Source organism: Ranitomeya variabilis, unplaced genomic scaffold, assembly GCF_051348905.1.
Source record: "Ranitomeya variabilis isolate aRanVar5 unplaced genomic scaffold, aRanVar5.hap1 Scaffold_79, whole genome shotgun sequence".
NCBI classification, from domain to species: domain Eukaryota; kingdom Metazoa; phylum Chordata; class Amphibia; order Anura; family Dendrobatidae; genus Ranitomeya; species Ranitomeya variabilis.
Genome location: NW_027508200.1, coordinates 192,618 through 212,454, shown reverse-complemented (window position 1 = coordinate 212,454; position 19,837 = coordinate 192,618). Strand labels below are relative to the sequence as shown.

At 45.9% G+C, this 19,837-nt stretch overlaps 12 non-coding genes across 12 annotated transcripts; all 12 read right to left on the bottom strand.

Moving 5' to 3' along the window:
- Positions 1-286: 286 nt before the first annotated feature.
- TRNAD-GUC (transfer RNA aspartic acid (anticodon GUC)) lies at positions 287-358 on the bottom strand. The gene has a single exon. It is a non-coding gene; the product is annotated as a tRNA-Asp (tRNA).
- Positions 359-1,352: 994 nt separating this feature from the next.
- Positions 1,353-1,424, bottom strand: TRNAD-GUC (transfer RNA aspartic acid (anticodon GUC)). The gene has a single exon. It is a non-coding gene; the product is annotated as a tRNA-Asp (tRNA).
- A 994-nt stretch (positions 1,425-2,418) lies between these two features.
- On the bottom strand, positions 2,419-2,490 carry TRNAD-GUC (transfer RNA aspartic acid (anticodon GUC)). Its single transcript has one exon. It is a non-coding gene; the product is annotated as a tRNA-Asp (tRNA).
- Positions 2,491-4,550: 2,060 nt separating this feature from the next.
- On the bottom strand, positions 4,551-4,622 carry TRNAD-GUC (transfer RNA aspartic acid (anticodon GUC)). Its single transcript has one exon. It is a non-coding gene; the product is annotated as a tRNA-Asp (tRNA).
- A 2,060-nt stretch (positions 4,623-6,682) lies between these two features.
- Positions 6,683-6,754, bottom strand: TRNAD-GUC (transfer RNA aspartic acid (anticodon GUC)). Its single transcript has one exon. It is a non-coding gene; the product is annotated as a tRNA-Asp (tRNA).
- Positions 6,755-8,814: 2,060 nt separating this feature from the next.
- TRNAD-GUC (transfer RNA aspartic acid (anticodon GUC)) lies at positions 8,815-8,886 on the bottom strand. Its single transcript has one exon. It is a non-coding gene; the product is annotated as a tRNA-Asp (tRNA).
- Positions 8,887-9,880: 994 nt separating this feature from the next.
- On the bottom strand, positions 9,881-9,952 carry TRNAD-GUC (transfer RNA aspartic acid (anticodon GUC)). The gene has a single exon. It is a non-coding gene; the product is annotated as a tRNA-Asp (tRNA).
- Positions 9,953-10,945: 993 nt separating this feature from the next.
- TRNAD-GUC (transfer RNA aspartic acid (anticodon GUC)) lies at positions 10,946-11,017 on the bottom strand. Its single transcript has one exon. It is a non-coding gene; the product is annotated as a tRNA-Asp (tRNA).
- A 994-nt stretch (positions 11,018-12,011) lies between these two features.
- Positions 12,012-12,083, bottom strand: TRNAD-GUC (transfer RNA aspartic acid (anticodon GUC)). Its single transcript has one exon. It is a non-coding gene; the product is annotated as a tRNA-Asp (tRNA).
- Positions 12,084-13,077: 994 nt separating this feature from the next.
- TRNAD-GUC (transfer RNA aspartic acid (anticodon GUC)) lies at positions 13,078-13,149 on the bottom strand. Its single transcript has one exon. It is a non-coding gene; the product is annotated as a tRNA-Asp (tRNA).
- A 994-nt stretch (positions 13,150-14,143) lies between these two features.
- Positions 14,144-14,215, bottom strand: TRNAD-GUC (transfer RNA aspartic acid (anticodon GUC)). Its single transcript has one exon. It is a non-coding gene; the product is annotated as a tRNA-Asp (tRNA).
- A 5,231-nt stretch (positions 14,216-19,446) lies between these two features.
- TRNAD-GUC (transfer RNA aspartic acid (anticodon GUC)) lies at positions 19,447-19,518 on the bottom strand. The gene has a single exon. It is a non-coding gene; the product is annotated as a tRNA-Asp (tRNA).
- Between the last annotated feature and the right edge of the window lie 319 nt (positions 19,519-19,837).

The window sequence follows — 19,837 nt, the reverse complement described above, 5'->3', positions numbered from 1 at the left end:
ACTTGGCCCGTACGGGGATCGAACCCGCGACCTTGGCGTTATTAGCACCACGCTCTAACCAACTGAGCTAACCGGCCATGGGCGTGGCGTTTATCCCCTACGGAAAGAACTGGTAATAGGTATGAGCGCAATCATTCCGTTTTGGGGGGGATGGATTTATCACACATGTAGTGACTTTTGGTGGCAGTAAAGTGACAATCAAACAATAAAATATCAAAAGCTCCTGAATATGAATTTTTTGCCATCTCGATCAGCTTCTCGTAGCAAATTCAAGAATATAAGAGGCCTCCCCGTCGGGGAATCGAACCCCGGTCTCCCGCGTGACAGGCGGGGATACTTACCACTATACTAACGAGGATTGGCTGTGTCGTCACCTCTGACATCACAGTCCGATAAAGTGCACACGTGGTATGTGACTGATCAGATGAACCACTGTTGGCCAGGCTCCTTTTTCGTTTGGGCACTTTCAGACAAGGGAGGTGAGACTGTGAAGAAAACTGCCATTTTTGGGAGAGAAAGAGCAGCCGCCCTAATGATGGCAAAGCTGTCTATAGTGTCTGGGAGCTTTTGTCAAACTCTTGCTCAGCTGACCTATAATGGCCTCATTCAGACAGCTGTATTTTCAGCACAGCATACTGACCCTAGCATGACCTAATATCAAGTCTAATAAGTTAAAGATTGCAGCAGCTACATTGATACATCACCAGAACCGCCGTCAGTGCATGGTTACGGAAACAGAACTTCCATCAGCATATGACTACATCAGCATACGAGTTCAACACAAGACCCATCATCAGTACATGAATACAGCACCAGAGCCACCATCAGCACATAAACACAGCACCAAGTTTAACACAGAGATCAATTGCAATGACTATACTATATGCTTGCTACAGGCTTTAAATAACACCACACCATAGGAACAGCTACTTCTCCAAATCAGTTAGGCATGCAATTCTACACAGAAAACACTATGAACAAAATGCGGAGTAAAAAGAAACAAGCTTCAGCATCTGCATCGACCCACCTGGGATGAAACGAGTGCACGGGACCTCTAAAAAGCTGTACTTGGCCCGTACGGGGATCGAACCCGCGACCTTGGCGTTATTAGCACCACGCTCTAACCAACTGAGCTAACCGGCCATGGGCGTGGCGTTTATCCCCTACGGAAAGAACTGGTAATAGGTATGAGCGCAATCATTCCGTTTTGGGGGGGATGGATTTATCACACATGTAGTGACTTTTGGTGGCAGTAAAGTGACAATCAAACAATAAAATATCAAAAGCTCCTGAATATGAATTTTTTGCCATCTCGATCAGCTTCTCGTAGCAAATTCAAGAATATAAGAGGCCTCCCCGTCGGGGAATCGAACCCCGGTCTCCCGCGTGACAGGCGGGGATACTTACCACTATACTAACGAGGATTGGCTGTGTCGTCACCTCTGACATCACAGTCCGATAAAGTGCACACGTGGTATGTGACTGATCAGATGAACCACTGTTGGCCAGGCTCCTTTTTCGTTTGGGCACTTTCAGACAAGGGAGGTGAGACTGTGAAGAAAACTGCCATTTTTGGGAGAGAAAGAGCAGCCGCCCTAATGATGGCAAAGCTGTCTATAGTGTCTGGGAGCTTTTGTCAAACTCTTGCTCAGCTGACCTATAATGGCCTCATTCAGACAGCTGTATTTTCAGCACAGCATACTGACCCTAGCATGACCTAATATCAAGTCTAATAAGTTAAAGATTGCAGCAGCTACATTGATACATCACCAGAACCGCCGTCAGTGCATGGTTACGGAAACAGAACTTCCATCAGCATATGACTACATCAGCATACGAGTTCAACACAAGACCCATCATCAGTACATGAATACAGCACCAGAGCCACCATCAGCACATAAACACAGCACCAAGTTTAACACAGAGATCAATTGCAATGACTATACTATATGCTTGCTACAGGCTTTAAATAACACCACACCATAGGAACAGCTACTTCTCCAAATCAGTTAGGCATGCAATTCTACACAGAAAACACTATGAACAAAATGCGGAGTAAAAAGAAACAAGCTTCAGCATCTGCATCGACCCACCTGGGATGAAACGAGTGCACGGGACCTCTAAAAAGCTGTACTTGGCCCGTACGGGGATCGAACCCGCGACCTTGGCGTTATTAGCACCACGCTCTAACCAACTGAGCTAACCGGCCATGGGCGTGGCGTTTATCCCCTACGGAAAGAACTGGTAATAGGTATGAGCGCAATCATTCCGTTTTGGGGGGGATGGATTTATCACACATGTAGTGACTTTTGGTGGCAGTAAAGTGACAATCAAACAATAAAATATCAAAAGCTCCTGAATATGAATTTTTTGCCATCTCGATCAGCTTCTCGTAGCAAATTCAAGAATATAAGAGGCCTCCCCGTCGGGGAATCGAACCCCGGTCTCCCGCGTGACAGGCGGGGATACTTACCACTATACTAACGAGGATTGGCTGTGTCGTCACCTCTGACATCACAGTCCGATAAAGTGCACACGTGGTATGTGACTGATCAGATGAACCACTGTTGGCCAGGCTCCTTTTTCGTTTGGGCACTTTCAGACAAGGGAGGTGAGACTGTGAAGAAAACTGCCATTTTTGGGAGAGAAAGAGCAGCCGCCCTAATGATGGCAAAGCTGTCTATAGTGTCTGGGAGCTTTTGTCAAACTCTTGCTCAGCTGACCTATAATGGCCTCATTCAGACAGCTGTATTTTCAGCACAGCATACTGACCCTAGCATGACCTAATATCAAGTCTAATAAGTTAAAGATTGCAGCAGCTACATTGATACATCACCAGAACCGCCGTCAGTGCATGGTTACGGAAACAGAACTTCCATCAGCATATGACTACATCAGCATACGAGTTCAACACAAGACCCATCATCAGTACATGAATACAGCACCAGAGCCACCATCAGCACATAAACACAGCACCAAGTTTAACACAGAGATCAATTGCAATGACTATACTATATGCTTGCTACAGGCTTTAAATAACACCACACCATAGGAACAGCTACTTCTCCAAATCAGTTAGGCATGCAATTCTACACAGAAAACACTATGAACAAAATGCGGAGTAAAAAGAAACAAGCTTCAGCATCTGCATCGACCCACCTGGGATGAAACGAGTGCACGGGACCTCTAAAAAGCTGTACTTGGCCCGTACGGGGATCGAACCCGCGACCTTGGCGTTATTAGCACCACGCTCTAACCAACTGAGCTAACCGGCCATGGGCGTGGCGTTTATCCCCTACGGAAAGAACTGGTAATAGGTATGAGCGCAATCATTCCGTTTTGGGGGGGATGGATTTATCACACATGTAGTGACTTTTGGTGGCAGTAAAGTGACAATCAAACAATAAAATATCAAAAGCTCCTGAATATGAATTTTTTGCCATCTCGATCAGCTTCTCGTAGCAAATTCAAGAATATAAGAGGCCTCCCCGTCGGGGAATCGAACCCCGGTCTCCCGCGTGACAGGCGGTGATACTTACCACTATACTAACGAGGATTGGCTGTGTCGTCACCTCTGACATCACAGTCCGATAAAGTGCACACGTGGTATGTGACTGATCAGATGAACCACTGTTGGCCAGGCTCCTTTTTCGTTTGGGCACTTTCAGACAAGGGAGGTGAGACTGTGAAGAAAACTGCCATTTTTGGGAGAGAAAGAGCAGCCGCCCTAATGATGGCAAAGCTGTCTATAGTGTCTGGGAGCTTTTGTCAAACTCTTGCTCAGCTGACCTATAATGGCCTCATTCAGACAGCTGTATTTTCAGCACAGCATACTGACCCTAGCATGACCTAATATCAAGTCTAATAAGTTAAAGATTGCAGCAGCTACATTGATACATCACCAGAACCGCCGTCAGTGCATGGTTACGGAAACAGAACTTCCATCAGCATATGACTACATCAGCATACGAGTTCAACACAAGACCCATCATCAGTACATGAATACAGCACCAGAGCCACCATCAGCACATAAACACAGCACCAAGTTTAACACAGAGATCAATTGCAATGACTATACTATATGCTTGCTACAGGCTTTAAATAACACCACACCATAGGAACAGCTACTTCTCCAAATCAGTTAGGCATGCAATTCTACACAGAAAACACTATGAACAAAATGCGGAGTAAAAAGAAACAAGCTTCAGCATCTGCATCGACCCACCTGGGATGAAACGAGTGCACGGGACCTCTAAAAAGCTGTACTTGGCCCGTACGGGGATCGAACCCGCGACCTTGGCGTTATTAGCACCACGCTCTAACCAACTGAGCTAACCGGCCATGGGCGTGGCGTTTATCCCCTACGGAAAGAACTGGTAATAGGTATGAGCGCAATCATTCCGTTTTGGGGGGGATGGATTTATCACACATGTAGTGACTTTTGGTGGCAGTAAAGTGACAATCAAACAATAAAATATCAAAAGCTCCTGAATATGAATTTTTTGCCATCTCGATCAGCTTCTCGTAGCAAATTCAAGAATATAAGAGGCCTCCCCGTCGGGGAATCGAACCCCGGTCTCCCGCGTGACAGGCGGGGATACTTACCACTATACTAACGAGGATTGGCTGTGTCGTCACCTCTGACATCACAGTCCGATAAAGTGCACACGTGGTATGTGACTGATCAGATGAACCACTGTTGGCCAGGCTCCTTTTTCGTTTGGGCACTTTCAGACAAGGGAGGTGAGACTGTGAAGAAAACTGCCATTTTTGGGAGAGAAAGAGCAGCCGCCCTAATGATGGCAAAGCTGTCTATAGTGTCTGGGAGCTTTTGTCAAACTCTTGCTCAGCTGACCTATAATGGCCTCATTCAGACAGCTGTATTTTCAGCACAGCATACTGACCCTAGCATGACCTAATATCAAGTCTAATAAGTTAAAGATTGCAGCAGCTACATTGATACATCACCAGAACCGCCGTCAGTGCATGGTTACGGAAACAGAACTTCCATCAGCATATGACTACATCAGCATACGAGTTCAACACAAGACCCATCATCAGTACATGAATACAGCACCAGAGCCACCATCAGCACATAAACACAGCACCAAGTTTAACACAGAGATCAATTGCAATGACTATACTATATGCTTGCTACAGGCTTTAAATAACACCACACCATAGGAACAGCTACTTCTCCAAATCAGTTAGGCATGCAATTCTACACAGAAAACACTATGAACAAAATGCGGAGTAAAAAGAAACAAGCTTCAGCATCTGCATCGACCCACCTGGGATGAAACGAGTGCACGGGACCTCTAAAAAGCTGTACTTGGCCCGTACGGGGATCGAACCCGCGACCTTGGCGTTATTAGCACCACGCTCTAACCAACTGAGCTAACCGGCCATGGGCGTGGCGTTTATCCCCTACGGAAAGAACTGGTAATAGGTATGAGCGCAATCATTCCGTTTTGGGGGGGATGGATTTATCACACATGTAGTGACTTTTGGTGGCAGTAAAGTGACAATCAAACAATAAAATATCAAAAGCTCCTGAATATGAATTTTTTGCCATCTCGATCAGCTTCTCGTAGCAAATTCAAGAATATAAGAGGCCTCCCCGTCGGGGAATCGAACCCCGGTCTCCCGCGTGACAGGCGGTGATACTTACCACTATACTAACGAGGATTGGCTGTGTCGTCACCTCTGACATCACAGTCCGATAAAGTGCACACGTGGTATGTGACTGATCAGATGAACCACTGTTGGCCAGGCTCCTTTTTCGTTTGGGCACTTTCAGACAAGGGAGGTGAGACTGTGAAGAAAACTGCCATTTTTGGGAGAGAAAGAGCAGCCGCCCTAATGATGGCAAAGCTGTCTATAGTGTCTGGGAGCTTTTGTCAAACTCTTGCTCAGCTGACCTATAATGGCCTCATTCAGACAGCTGTATTTTCAGCACAGCATACTGACCCTAGCATGACCTAATATCAAGTCTAATAAGTTAAAGATTGCAGCAGCTACATTGATACATCACCAGAACCGCCGTCAGTGCATGGTTACGGAAACAGAACTTCCATCAGCATATGACTACATCAGCATACGAGTTCAACACAAGACCCATCATCAGTACATGAATACAGCACCAGAGCCACCATCAGCACATAAACACAGCACCAAGTTTAACACAGAGATCAATTGCAATGACTATACTATATGCTTGCTACAGGCTTTAAATAACACCACACCATAGGAACAGCTACTTCTCCAAATCAGTTAGGCATGCAATTCTACACAGAAAACACTATGAACAAAATGCGGAGTAAAAAGAAACAAGCTTCAGCATCTGCATCGACCCACCTGGGATGAAACGAGTGCACGGGACCTCTAAAAAGCTGTACTTGGCCCGTACGGGGATCGAACCCGCGACCTTGGCGTTATTAGCACCACGCTCTAACCAACTGAGCTAACCGGCCATGGGCGTGGCGTTTATCCCCTACGGAAAGAACTGGTAATAGGTATGAGCGCAATCATTCCGTTTTGGGGGGGATGGATTTATCACACATGTAGTGACTTTTGGTGGCAGTAAAGTGACAATCAAACAATAAAATATCAAAAGCTCCTGAATATGAATTTTTTGCCATCTCGATCAGCTTCTCGTAGCAAATTCAAGAATATAAGAGGCCTCCCCGTCGGGGAATCGAACCCCGGTCTCCCGCGTGACAGGCGGGGATACTTACCACTATACTAACGAGGATTGGCTGTGTCGTCACCTCTGACATCACAGTCCGATAAAGTGCACACGTGGTATGTGACTGATCAGATGAACCACTGTTGGCCAGGCTCCTTTTTCGTTTGGGCACTTTCAGACAAGGGAGGTGAGACTGTGAAGAAAACTGCCATTTTTGGGAGAGAAAGAGCAGCCGCCCTAATGATGGCAAAGCTGTCTATAGTGTCTGGGAGCTTTTGTCAAACTCTTGCTCAGCTGACCTATAATGGCCTCATTCAGACAGCTGTATTTTCAGCACAGCATACTGACCCTAGCATGACCTAATATCAAGTCTAATAAGTTAAAGATTGCAGCAGCTACATTGATACATCACCAGAACCGCCGTCAGTGCATGGTTACGGAAACAGAACTTCCATCAGCATATGACTACATCAGCATACGAGTTCAACACAAGACCCATCATCAGTACATGAATACAGCACCAGAGCCACCATCAGCACATAAACACAGCACCAAGTTTAACACAGAGATCAATTGCAATGACTATACTATATGCTTGCTACAGGCTTTAAATAACACCACACCATAGGAACAGCTACTTCTCCAAATCAGTTAGGCATGCAATTCTACACAGAAAACACTATGAACAAAATGCGGAGTAAAAAGAAACAAGCTTCAGCATCTGCATCGACCCACCTGGGATGAAACGAGTGCACGGGACCTCTAAAAAGCTGTACTTGGCCCGTACGGGGATCGAACCCGCGACCTTGGCGTTATTAGCACCACGCTCTAACCAACTGAGCTAACCGGCCATGGGCGTGGCGTTTATCCCCTACGGAAAGAACTGGTAATAGGTATGAGCGCAATCATTCCGTTTTGGGGGGGATGGATTTATCACACATGTAGTGACTTTTGGTGGCAGTAAAGTGACAATCAAACAATAAAATATCAAAAGCTCCTGAATATGAATTTTTTGCCATCTCGATCAGCTTCTCGTAGCAAATTCAAGAATATAAGAGGCCTCCCCGTCAGGGAATCGAACCCCGGTCTCCCGCGTGACAGGCGGGGATACTTACCACTATACTAACGAGGATTGGCTGTGTCGTCACCTCTGACATCACAGTCCGATAAAGTGCACACGTGGTATGTGACTGATCAGATGAACCACTGTTGGCCAGGCTCCTTTTTCGTTTGGGCACTTTCAGACAAGGGAGGTGAGACTGTGAAGAAAACTGCCATTTTTGGGAGAGAAAGAGCAGCCGCCCTAATGATGGCAAAGCTGTCTATAGTGTCTGGGAGCTTTTGTCAAACTCTTGCTCAGCTGACCTATAATGGCCTCATTCAGACAGCTGTATTTTCAGCACAGCATACTGACCCTAGCATGACCTAATATCAAGTCTAATAAGTTAAAGATTGCAGCAGCTACATTGATACATCACCAGAACCGCCGTCAGTGCATGGTTACGGAAACAGAACTTCCATCAGCATATGACTACATCAGCATACGAGTTCAACACAAGACCCATCATCAGTACATGAATACAGCACCAGAGCCACCATCAGCACATAAACACAGCACCAAGTTTAACACAGAGATCAATTGCAATGACTATACTATATGCTTGCTACAGGCTTTAAATAACACCACACCATAGGAACAGCTACTTCTCCAAATCAGTTAGGCATGCAATTCTACACAGAAAACACTATGAACAAAATGCGGAGTAAAAAGAAACAAGCTTCAGCATCTGCATCGACCCACCTGGGATGAAACGAGTGCACGGGACCTCTAAAAAGCTGTACTTGGCCCGTACGGGGATCGAACCCGCGACCTTGGCGTTATTAGCACCACGCTCTAACCAACTGAGCTAACCGGCCATGGGCGTGGCGTTTATCCCCTACGGAAAGAACTGGTAATAGGTATGAGCGCAATCATTCCGTTTTGGGGGGGATGGATTTATCACACATGTAGTGACTTTTGGTGGCAGTAAAGTGACAATCAAACAATAAAATATCAAAAGCTCCTGAATATGAATTTTTTGCCATCTCGATCAGCTTCTCGTAGCAAATTCAAGAATATAAGAGGCCTCCCCGTCGGGGAATCGAACCCCGGTCTCCCGCGTGACAGGCGGGGATACTTACCACTATACTAACGAGGATTGGCTGTGTCGTCACCTCTGACATCACAGTCCGATAAAGTGCACACGTGGTATGTGACTGATCAGATGAACCACTGTTGGCCAGGCTCCTTTTTCGTTTGGGCACTTTCAGACAAGGGAGGTGAGACTGTGAAGAAAACTGCCATTTTTGGGAGAGAAAGAGCAGCCGCCCTAATGATGGCAAAGCTGTCTATAGTGTCTGGGAGCTTTTGTCAAACTCTTGCTCAGCTGACCTATAATGGCCTCATTCAGACAGCTGTATTTTCAGCACAGTATACTGACCCTAGCATGACCTAATATCAAGTCTAATAAGTTAAAGATTGCAGCAGCTACATTGATACATCACCAGAACCGCCGTCAGTGCATGGTTACGGAAACAGAACTTCCATCAGCATATGACTACATCAGCATACGAGTTCAACACAAGACCCATCATCAGTACATGAATACAGCACCAGAGCCACCATCAGCACATAAACACAGCACCAAGTTTAACACAGAGATCAATTGCAATGACTATACTATATGCTTGCTACAGGCTTTAAATAACACCACACCATAGGAACAGCTACTTCTCCAAATCAGTTAGGCATGCAATTCTACACAGAAAACACTATGAACAAAATGCGGAGTAAAAAGAAACAAGCTTCAGCATCTGCATCGACCCACCTGGGATGAAACGAGTGCACGGGACCTCTAAAAAGCTGTACTTGGCCCGTACGGGGATCGAACCCGCGACCTTGGCGTTATTAGCACCACGCTCTAACCAACTGAGCTAACCGGCCATGGGCGTGGCGTTTATCCCCTACGGAAAGAACTGGTAATAGGTATGAGCGCAATCATTCCGTTTTGGGGGGGATGGATTTATCACACATGTAGTGACTTTTGGTGGCAGTAAAGTGACAATCAAACAATAAAATATCAAAAGCTCCTGAATATGAATTTTTTGCCATCTCGATCAGCTTCTCGTAGCAAATTCAAGAATATAAGAGGCCTCCCCGTCGGGGAATCGAACCCCGGTCTCCCGCGTGACAGGCGGGGATACTTACCACTATACTAACGAGGATTGGCTGTGTCGTCACCTCTGACATCACAGTCCGATAAAGTGCACACGTGGTATGTGACTGATCAGATGAACCACTGTTGGCCAGGCTCCTTTTTCGTTGGGCACTTTCAGACAAGGGAGGTGAGACTGTGAAGAAAACTGCCATTTTTGGGAGAGAAAGAGCAGCCGCCCTAATGATGGCAAAGCTGTCTATAGTGTCTGGGAGCTTTTGTCAAACTCTTGCTCAGCTGACCTATAATGGCCTCATTCAGACAGCTGTATTTTCAGCACAGCATACTGACCCTAGCATGACCTAATATCAAGTCTAATAAGTTAAAGATTGCAGCAGCTACATTGATACATCACCAGAACCGCCGTCAGTGCATGGTTACGGAAACAGAACTTCCATCAGCATATGACTACATCAGCATACGAGTTCAACACAAGACCCATCATCAGTACATGAATACAGCACCAGAGCCACCATCAGCACATAAACACAGCACCAAGTTTAACACAGAGATCAATTGCAATGACTATACTATATGCTTGCTACAGGCTTTAAATAACACCACACCATAGGAACAGCTACTTCTCCAAATCAGTTAGGCATGCAATTCTACACAGAAAACACTATGAACAAAATGCGGAGTAAAAAGAAACAAGCTTCAGCATCTGCATCGACCCACCTGGGATGAAACGAGTGCACGGGACCTCTAAAAAGCTGTACTTGGCCCGTACGGGGATCGAACCCGCGACCTTGGCGTTATTAGCACCACGCTCTAACCAACTGAGCTAACCGGCCATGGGCGTGGCGTTTATCCCCTACGGAAAGAACTGGTAATAGGTATGAGCGCAATCATTCCGTTTTGGGGGGGATGGATTTATCACACATGTAGTGACTTTTGGTGGCAGTAAAGTGACAATCAAACAATAAAATATCAAAAGCTCCTGAATATGAATTTTTTGCCATCTCGATCAGCTTCTCGTAGCAAATTCAAGAATATAAGAGGCCTCCCCGTCGGGGAATCGAACCCCGGTCTCCCGCGTGACAGGCGGGGATACTTACCACTATACTAACGAGGATTGGCTGTGTCGTCACCTCTGACATCACAGTCCGATAAAGTGCACACGTGGTATGTGACTGATCAGATGAACCACTGTTGGCCAGGCTCCTTTTTCGTTTGGGCACTTTCAGACAAGGGAGGTGAGACTGTGAAGAAAACTGCCATTTTTGGGAGAGAAAGAGCAGCCGCCCTAATGATGGCAAAGCTGTCTATAGTGTCTGGGAGCTTTTGTCAAACTCTTGCTCAGCTGACCTATAATGGCCTCATTCAGACAGCTGTATTTTCAGCACAGCATACTGACCCTAGCATGACCTAATATCAAGTCTAATAAGTTAAAGATTGCAGCAGCTACATTGATACATCACCAGAACCGCCGTCAGTGCATGGTTACGGAAACAGAACTTCCATCAGCATATGACTACATCAGCATACGAGTTCAACACAAGACCCATCATCAGTACATGAATACAGCACCAGAGCCACCATCAGCACATAAACACAGCACCAAGTTTAACACAGAGATCAATTGCAATGACTATACTATATGCTTGCTACAGGCTTTAAATAACACCACACCATAGGAACAGCTACTTCTCCAAATCAGTTAGGCATGCAATTCTACACAGAAAACACTATGAACAAAATGCGGAGTAAAAAGAAACAAGCTTCAGCATCTGCATCGACCCACCTGGGATGAAACGAGTGCACGGGACCTCTAAAAAGCTGTACTTGGCCCGTACGGGGATCGAACCCGCGACCTTGGCGTTATTAGCACCACGCTCTAACCAACTGAGCTAACCGGCCATGGGCGTGGCGTTTATCCCCTACGGAAAGAACTGGTAATAGGTATGAGCGCAATCATTCCGTTTTGGGGGGGATGGATTTATCACACATGTAGTGACTTTTGGTGGCAGTAAAGTGACAATCAAACAATAAAATATCAAAAGCTCCTGAATATGAATTTTTTGCCATCTCGATCAGCTTCTCGTAGCAAATTCAAGAATATAAGAGGCCTCCCCGTCGGGGAATCGAACCCCGGTCTCCCGCGTGACAGGCGGGGATACTTACCACTATACTAACGAGGATTGGCTGTGTCGTCACCTCTGACATCACAGTCCGATAAAGTGCACACGTGGTATGTGACTGATCAGATGAACCACTGTTGGCCAGGCTCCTTTTTCGTTTGGGCACTTTCAGACAAGGGAGGTGAGACTGTGAAGAAAACTGCCATTTTTGGGAGAGAAAGAGCAGCCGCCCTAATGATGGCAAAGCTGTCTATAGTGTCTGGGAGCTTTTGTCAAACTCTTGCTCAGCTGACCTATAATGGCCTCATTCAGACAGCTGTATTTTCAGCACAGCATACTGACCCTAGCATGACCTAATATCAAGTCTAATAAGTTAAAGATTGCAGCAGCTACATTGATACATCACCAGAACCGCCGTCAGTGCATGGTTACGGAAACAGAACTTCCATCAGCATATGACTACATCAGCATACGAGTTCAACACAAGACCCATCATCAGTACATGAATACAGCACCAGAGCCACCATCAGCACATAAACACAGCACCAAGTTTAACACAGAGATCAATTGCAATGACTATACTATATGCTTGCTACAGGCTTTAAATAACACCACACCATAGGAACAGCTACTTCTCCAAATCAGTTAGGCATGCAATTCTACACAGAAAACACTATGAACAAAATGCGGAGTAAAAAGAAACAAGCTTCAGCATCTGCATCGACCCACCTGGGATGAAACGAGTGCACGGGACCTCTAAAAAGCTGTACTTGGCCCGTACGGGGATCGAACCCGCGACCTTGGCGTTATTAGCACCACGCTCTAACCAACTGAGCTAACCGGCCATGGGCGTGGCGTTTATCCCCTACGGAAAGAACTGGTAATAGGTATAAGCGCAATCATTCCGTTTTGGGGGGGATGGATTTATCACACATGTAGTGACTTTTGGTGGCAGTAAAGTGACAATCAAACAATAAAATATCAAAAGCTCCTGAATATGAATTTTTTGCCATCTCGATCAGCTTCTCGTAGCAAATTCAAGAATATAAGAGGCCTCCCCGTCGGGGAATCGAACCCCGGTCTCCCGCGTGACAGGCGGGGATACTTACCACTATACTAACGAGGATTGGCTGTGTCGTCACCTCTGACATCACAGTCCGATAAAGTGCACACGTGGTATGTGACTGATCAGATGAACCACTGTTGGCCAGGCTCCTTTTTCGTTTGGGCACTTTCAGACAAGGGAGGTGAGACTGTGAAGAAAACTGCCATTTTTGGGAGAGAAAGAGCAGCCGCCCTAATGATGGCAAAGCTGTCTATAGTGTCTGGGAGCTTTTGTCAAACTCTTGCTCAGCTGACCTATAATGGCCTCATTCAGACAGCTGTATTTTCAGCACAGCATACTGACCCTAGCATGACCTAATATCAAGTCTAATAAGTTAAAGATTGCAGCAGCTACATTGATACATCACCAGAACCGCCGTCAGTGCATGGTTACGGAAACAGAACTTCCATCAGCATATGACTACATCAGCATACGAGTTCAACACAAGACCCATCATCAGTACATGAATACAGCACCAGAGCCACCATCAGCACATAAACACAGCACCAAGTTTAACACAGAGATCAATTGCAATGACTATACTATATGCTTGCTACAGGCTTTAAATAACACCACACCATAGGAACAGCTACTTCTCCAAATCAGTTAGGCATGCAATTCTACACAGAAAACACTATGAACAAAATGCGGAGTAAAAAGAAACAAGCTTCAGCATCTGCATCGACCCACCTGGGATGAAACGAGTGCACGGGACCTCTAAAAAGCTGTACTTGGCCCGTACGGGGATCGAACCCGCGACCTTGGCGTTATTAGCACCACGCTCTAACCAACTGAGCTAACCGGCCATGGGCGTGGCGTTTATCCCCTACGGAAAGAACTGGTAATAGGTATGAGCGCAATCATTCCGTTTTGGGGGGGATGGATTTATCACACATGTAGTGACTTTTGGTGGCAGTAAAGTGACAATCAAACAATAAAATATCAAAAGCTCCTGAATATGAATTTTTTGCCATCTCGATCAGCTTCTCGTAGCAAATTCAAGAATATAAGAGGCCTCCCCGTCGGGGAATCGAACCCCGGTCTCCCGCGTGACAGGCGGGGATACTTACCACTATACTAACGAGGATTGGCTGTGTCGTCACCTCTGACATCACAGTCCGATAAAGTGCACACGTGGTATGTGACTGATCAGATGAACCACTGTTGGCCAGGCTCCTTTTTCGTTTGGGCACTTTCAGACAAGGGAGGTGAGACTGTGAAGAAAACTGCCATTTTTGGGAGAGAAAGAGCAGCCGCCCTAATGATGGCAAAGCTGTCTATAGTGTCTGGGAGCTTTTGTCAAACTCTTGCTCAGCTGACCTATAATGGCCTCATTCAGACAGCTGTATTTTCAGCACAGTATACTGACCCTAGCATGACCTAATATCAAGTCTAATAAGTTAAAGATTGCAGCAGCTACATTGATACATCACCAGAACCGCCGTCAGTGCATGGTTACGGAAACAGAACTTCCATCAGCATATGACTACATCAGCATACGAGTTCAACACAAGACCCATCATCAGTACATGAATACAGCACCAGAGCCACCATCAGCACATAAACACAGCACCAAGTTTAACACAGAGATCAATTGCAATGACTATACTATATGCTTGCTACAGGCTTTAAATAACACCACACCATAGGAACAGCTACTTCTCCAAATCAGTTAGGCATGCAATTCTACACAGAAAACACTATGAACAAAATGCGGAGTAAAAAGAAACAAGCTTCAGCATCTGCATCGACCCACCTGGGATGAAACGAGTGCACGGGACCTCTAAAAAGCTGTACTTGGCCCGTACGGGGATCGAACCCGCGACCTTGGCGTTATTAGCACCACGCTCTAACCAACTGAGCTAACCGGCCATGGGCGTGGCGTTTATCCCCTACGGAAAGAACTGGTAATAGGTATGAGCGCAATCATTCCGTTTTGGGGGGGATGGATTTATCACACATGTAGTGACTTTTGGTGGCAGTAAAGTGACAATCAAACAATAAAATATCAAAAGCTCCTGAATATGAATTTTTTGCCATCTCGATCAGCTTCTCGTAGCAAATTCAAGAATATAAGAGGCCTCCCGCGTGACAGGCGGGGATACTTACCACTATACTAACGAGGATTGGCTGTGTCGTCACCTCTGACATCACAGTCCGATAAAGTGCACACGTGGTATGTGACTGATCAGATGAACCACTGTTGGCCAGGCTCCTTTTTCGTTTGGGCACTTTCAGACAAGGGAGGTGAGACTGTGAAGAAAACTGCCATTTTTGGGAGAGAAAGAGCAGCCGCCCTAATGATGGCAAAGCTGTCTATAGTGTCTGGGAGCTTTTGTCAAACTCTTGCTCAGCTGACCTATAATGGCCTCATTCAGACAGCTGTATTTTCAGCACAGCATACTGACCCTAGCATGACCTAATATCAAGTCTAATAAGTTAAAGATTGCAGCAGCTACATTGATACATCACCAGAACCGCCGTCAGTGCATGGTTACGGAAACAGAACTTCCATCAGCATATGACTACATCAGCATACGAGTTCAACACAAGACCCATCATCAGTACATGAATACAGCACCAGAGCCACCATCAGCACATAAACACAGCACCAAGTTTAACACAGAGATCAATTGCAATGACTATACTATATGCTTGCTACAGGCTTTAAATAACACCACACCATAGGAACAGCTACTTCTCCAAATCAGTTAGGCATGCAATTCTACACAGAAAACACTATGAACAAAATGCGGAGTAAAAAGAAACAAGCTTCAGCATCTGCATCGACCCACCTGGGATGAAACGAGTGCACGGGACCTCTAAAAAGCTGTACTTGGCCCGTACGGGGATCGAACCCGCGACCTTGGCGTTATTAGCACCACGCTCTAACCAACTGAGCTAACCGGCCATGGGCGTGGCGTTTATCCCCTACGGAAAGAACTGGTAATAGGTATGAGCGCAATCATTCCGTTTTGGGGGGGATGGATTTATCACACATGTAGTGACTTTTGGTGGCAGTAAAGTGACAATCAAACAATAAAATATCAAAAGCTCCTGAATATGAATTTTTTGCCATCTCGATCAGCTTCTCGTAGCAAATTCAAGAATATAAGAGGCCTCCCCGTCAGGGAATCGAACCCCGGTCTCCCGCGTGACAGGCGGGGATACTTACCACTATACTAACGAGGATTGGCTGTGTCGTCACCTCTGACATCACAGTCCGATAAAGTGCACACGTGGTATGTGACTGATCAGATGAACCACTGTTGGCCAGGCTCCTTTTTCGTTTGGGCACTTTCAGACAAGGGAGGTGAGACTGTGAAGAAAACTGCCATTTTTGGGAGAGAAAGAGCAGCCGCCCTAATGATGGCAAAGCTGTCTATAGTGTCTGGGAGCTTTTGTCAAACTCTTGCTCAGCTGACCTATAATGGCCTCATTCAGACAGCTGTATTTTCAGCACAGCATACTGACCCTAGCATGACCTAATATCAAGTCTAATAAGTTAAAGATTGCAGCAGCTACATTGATACATCACCAGAACCGCCGTCAGTGCATGGTTACGGAAACAGAACTTCCATCAGCATATGACTACATCAGCATACGAGTTCAACACAAGACCCATCATCAGTACATGAATACAGCACCAGAGCCACCATCAGCACATAAACACAGCACCAAGTTTAACACAGAGATCAATTGCAATGACTATACTATATGCTTGCTACAGGCTTTAAATAACACCACACCATAGGAACAGCTACTTCTCCAAATCAGTTAGGCATGCAATTCTACACAGAAAACACTATGAACAAAATGCGGAGTAAAAAGAAACAAGCTTCAGCATCTGCATCGACCCACCTGGGATGAAACGAGTGCACGGGACCTCTAAAAAGCTGTACTTGGCCCGTACGGGGATCGAACCCGCGACCTTGGCGTTATTAGCACCACGCTCTAACCAACTGAGCTAACCGGCCATGGGCGTGGCGTTTATCCCCTACGGAAAGAACTGGTAATAGGTATGAGCGCAATCATTCCGTTTTGGGGGGGATGGATTTATCACACATGTAGTGACTTTTGGTGGCAGTAAAGTGACAATCAAACAATAAAATATCAAAAGCTCCTGAATATGAATTTTTTGCCATCTCGATCAGCTTCTCGTAGCAAATTCAAGAATATAAGAGGCCTCCCCGTCGGGGAATCGAACCCCGGTCTCCCGCGTGACAGGCGGTGATACTTACCACTATACTAACGAGGATTGGCTGTGTCGTCACCTCTGACATCACAGTCCGATAAAGTGCACACGTGGTATGTGACTGATCAGATGAACCACTGTTGGCCAGGCTCCTTTTTCGTTTGGGCACTTTCAGACAAGGGAGGTGAGACTGTGAAGAAAACTGCCATTTTTGGGAGAGAAAGAGCAGCCGCCCTAATGATGGCAAAGCTGTCTATAGTGTCTGGGAGCTTTTGTCAAACTCTTGCTCAGCTGACCTATAATGGCCTCATTCAGACAGCTGTATTTTCAGCACAGCATACTGACCCTAGCATGACCTAATATCAAGTCTAATAAGTTAAAGATTGCAGCAGCTACATTGATACATCACCAGAACCGCCGTCAGTGCATGGTTACGGAAACAGAACTTCCATCAGCATATGACTACATCAGCATACGAGTTCAACACAAGACCCATCATCAGTACATGAATACAGCACCAGAGCCACCATCAGCACATAAACACAGCACCAAGTTTAACACAGAGATCAATTGCAATGACTATACTATATGCTTGCTACAGGCTTTAAATAACACCACACCATAGGAACAGCTACTTCTCCAAATCAGTTAGGCATGCAATTCTACACAGAAAACACTATGAACAAAATGCGGAGTAAAAAGAAACAAGCTTCAGCATCTGCATCGACCCACCTGGGATGAAACGAGTGCACGGGACCTCTAAAAAGCTGTACTTGGCCCGTACGGGGATCGAACCCGCGACCTTGGCGTTATTAGCACCACGCTCTAACCAACTGAGCTAACCGGCCATGGGCGTGGCGTTTATCCCCTACGGAAAGAACTGGTAATAGGTATGAGCGCAATCATTCCGTTTTGGGGGGGATGGATTTATCACACATGTAGTGACTTTTGGTGGCAGTAAAGTGACAATCAAACAATAAAATATCAAAAGCTCCTGAATATGAATTTTTTGCCATCTCGATCAGCTTCTCGTAGCAAATTCAAGAATATAAGAGGCCTCCCCGTCGGGGAATCGAACCCCGGTCTCCCGCGTGACAGGCGGTGATACTTACCACTATACTAACGAGGATTGGCTGTGTCGTCACCTCTGACATCACAGTCCGATAAAGTGCACACGTGGTATGTGACTGATCAGATGAACCACTGTTGGCCAGGCTCCTTTTTCGTTTGGGCACTTTCAGACAAGGGAGGTGAGACTGTGAAGAAAACTGCCATTTTTGGGAGAGAAAGAGCAGCCGCCCTAATGATGGCAAAGCTGTCTATAGTGTCTGGGAGCTTTTGTCAAACTCTTGCTCAGCTGACCTATAATGGCCTCATTCAGACAGCTGTATTTTCAGCACAGCATACTGACCCTAGCATGACCTAATATCAAGTCTAATAAGTTAAAGATTGCAGCAGCTACATTGATACATCACCAGAACCGCCGTCAGTGCATGGTTACGGAAACAGAACTTCCATCAGCATATGACTACATCAGCATACGAGTTCAACACAAGACCCATCATCAGTACATGAATACAGCACCAGAGCCACCATCAGCACATAAACACAGCACCAAGTTTAACACAGAGATCAATTGCAATGACTATACTATATGCTTGCTACAGGCTTTAAATAACACCACACCATAGGAACAGCTACTTCTCCAAATCAGTTAGGCATGCAATTCTACACAGAAAACACTATGAACAAAATGCGGAGTAAAAAGAAACAAGCTTCAGCATCTGCATCGACCCACCTGGGATGAAACGAGTGCACGGGACCTCTAAAAAGCTGTACTTGGCCCGTACGGGGATCGAACCCGCGACCTTGGCGTTATTAGCACCACGCTCTAACCAACTGAGCTAACCGGCCATGGGCGTGGCGTTTATCCCCTACGGAAAGAACTGGTAATAGGTATGAGCGCAATCATTCCGTTTTGGGGGGGATGGATTTATCACACATGTAGTGACTTTTGGTGGCAGTAAAGTGACAATCAAACAATAAAATATCAAAAGCTCCTGAATATGAATTTTTTGCCATCTCGATCAGCTTCTCGTAGCAAATTCAAGAATATAAGAGGCCTCCCCGTCGGGGAATCGAACCCCGGTCTCCCGCGTGACAGGCGGGGATACTTACCACTATACTAACGAGGATTGGCTGTGTCGTCACCTCTGACATCACAGTCCGATAAAGTGCACACGTGGTATGTGACTGATCAGATGAACCACTGTTGGCCAGGCTCCTTTTTCGTTTGGGCACTTTCAGACAAGGGAGGTGAGACTGTGAAGAAAACTGCCATTTTTGGGAGAGAAAGAGCAGCCGCCCTAATGATGGCAAAGCTGTCTATAGTGTCTGGGAGCTTTTGTCAAACTCTTGCTCAGCTGACCTATAATGGCCTCATTCAGACAGCTGTATTTTCAGCACAGCATACTGACCCTAGCATGACCTAATATCAAGTCTAATAAGTTAAAG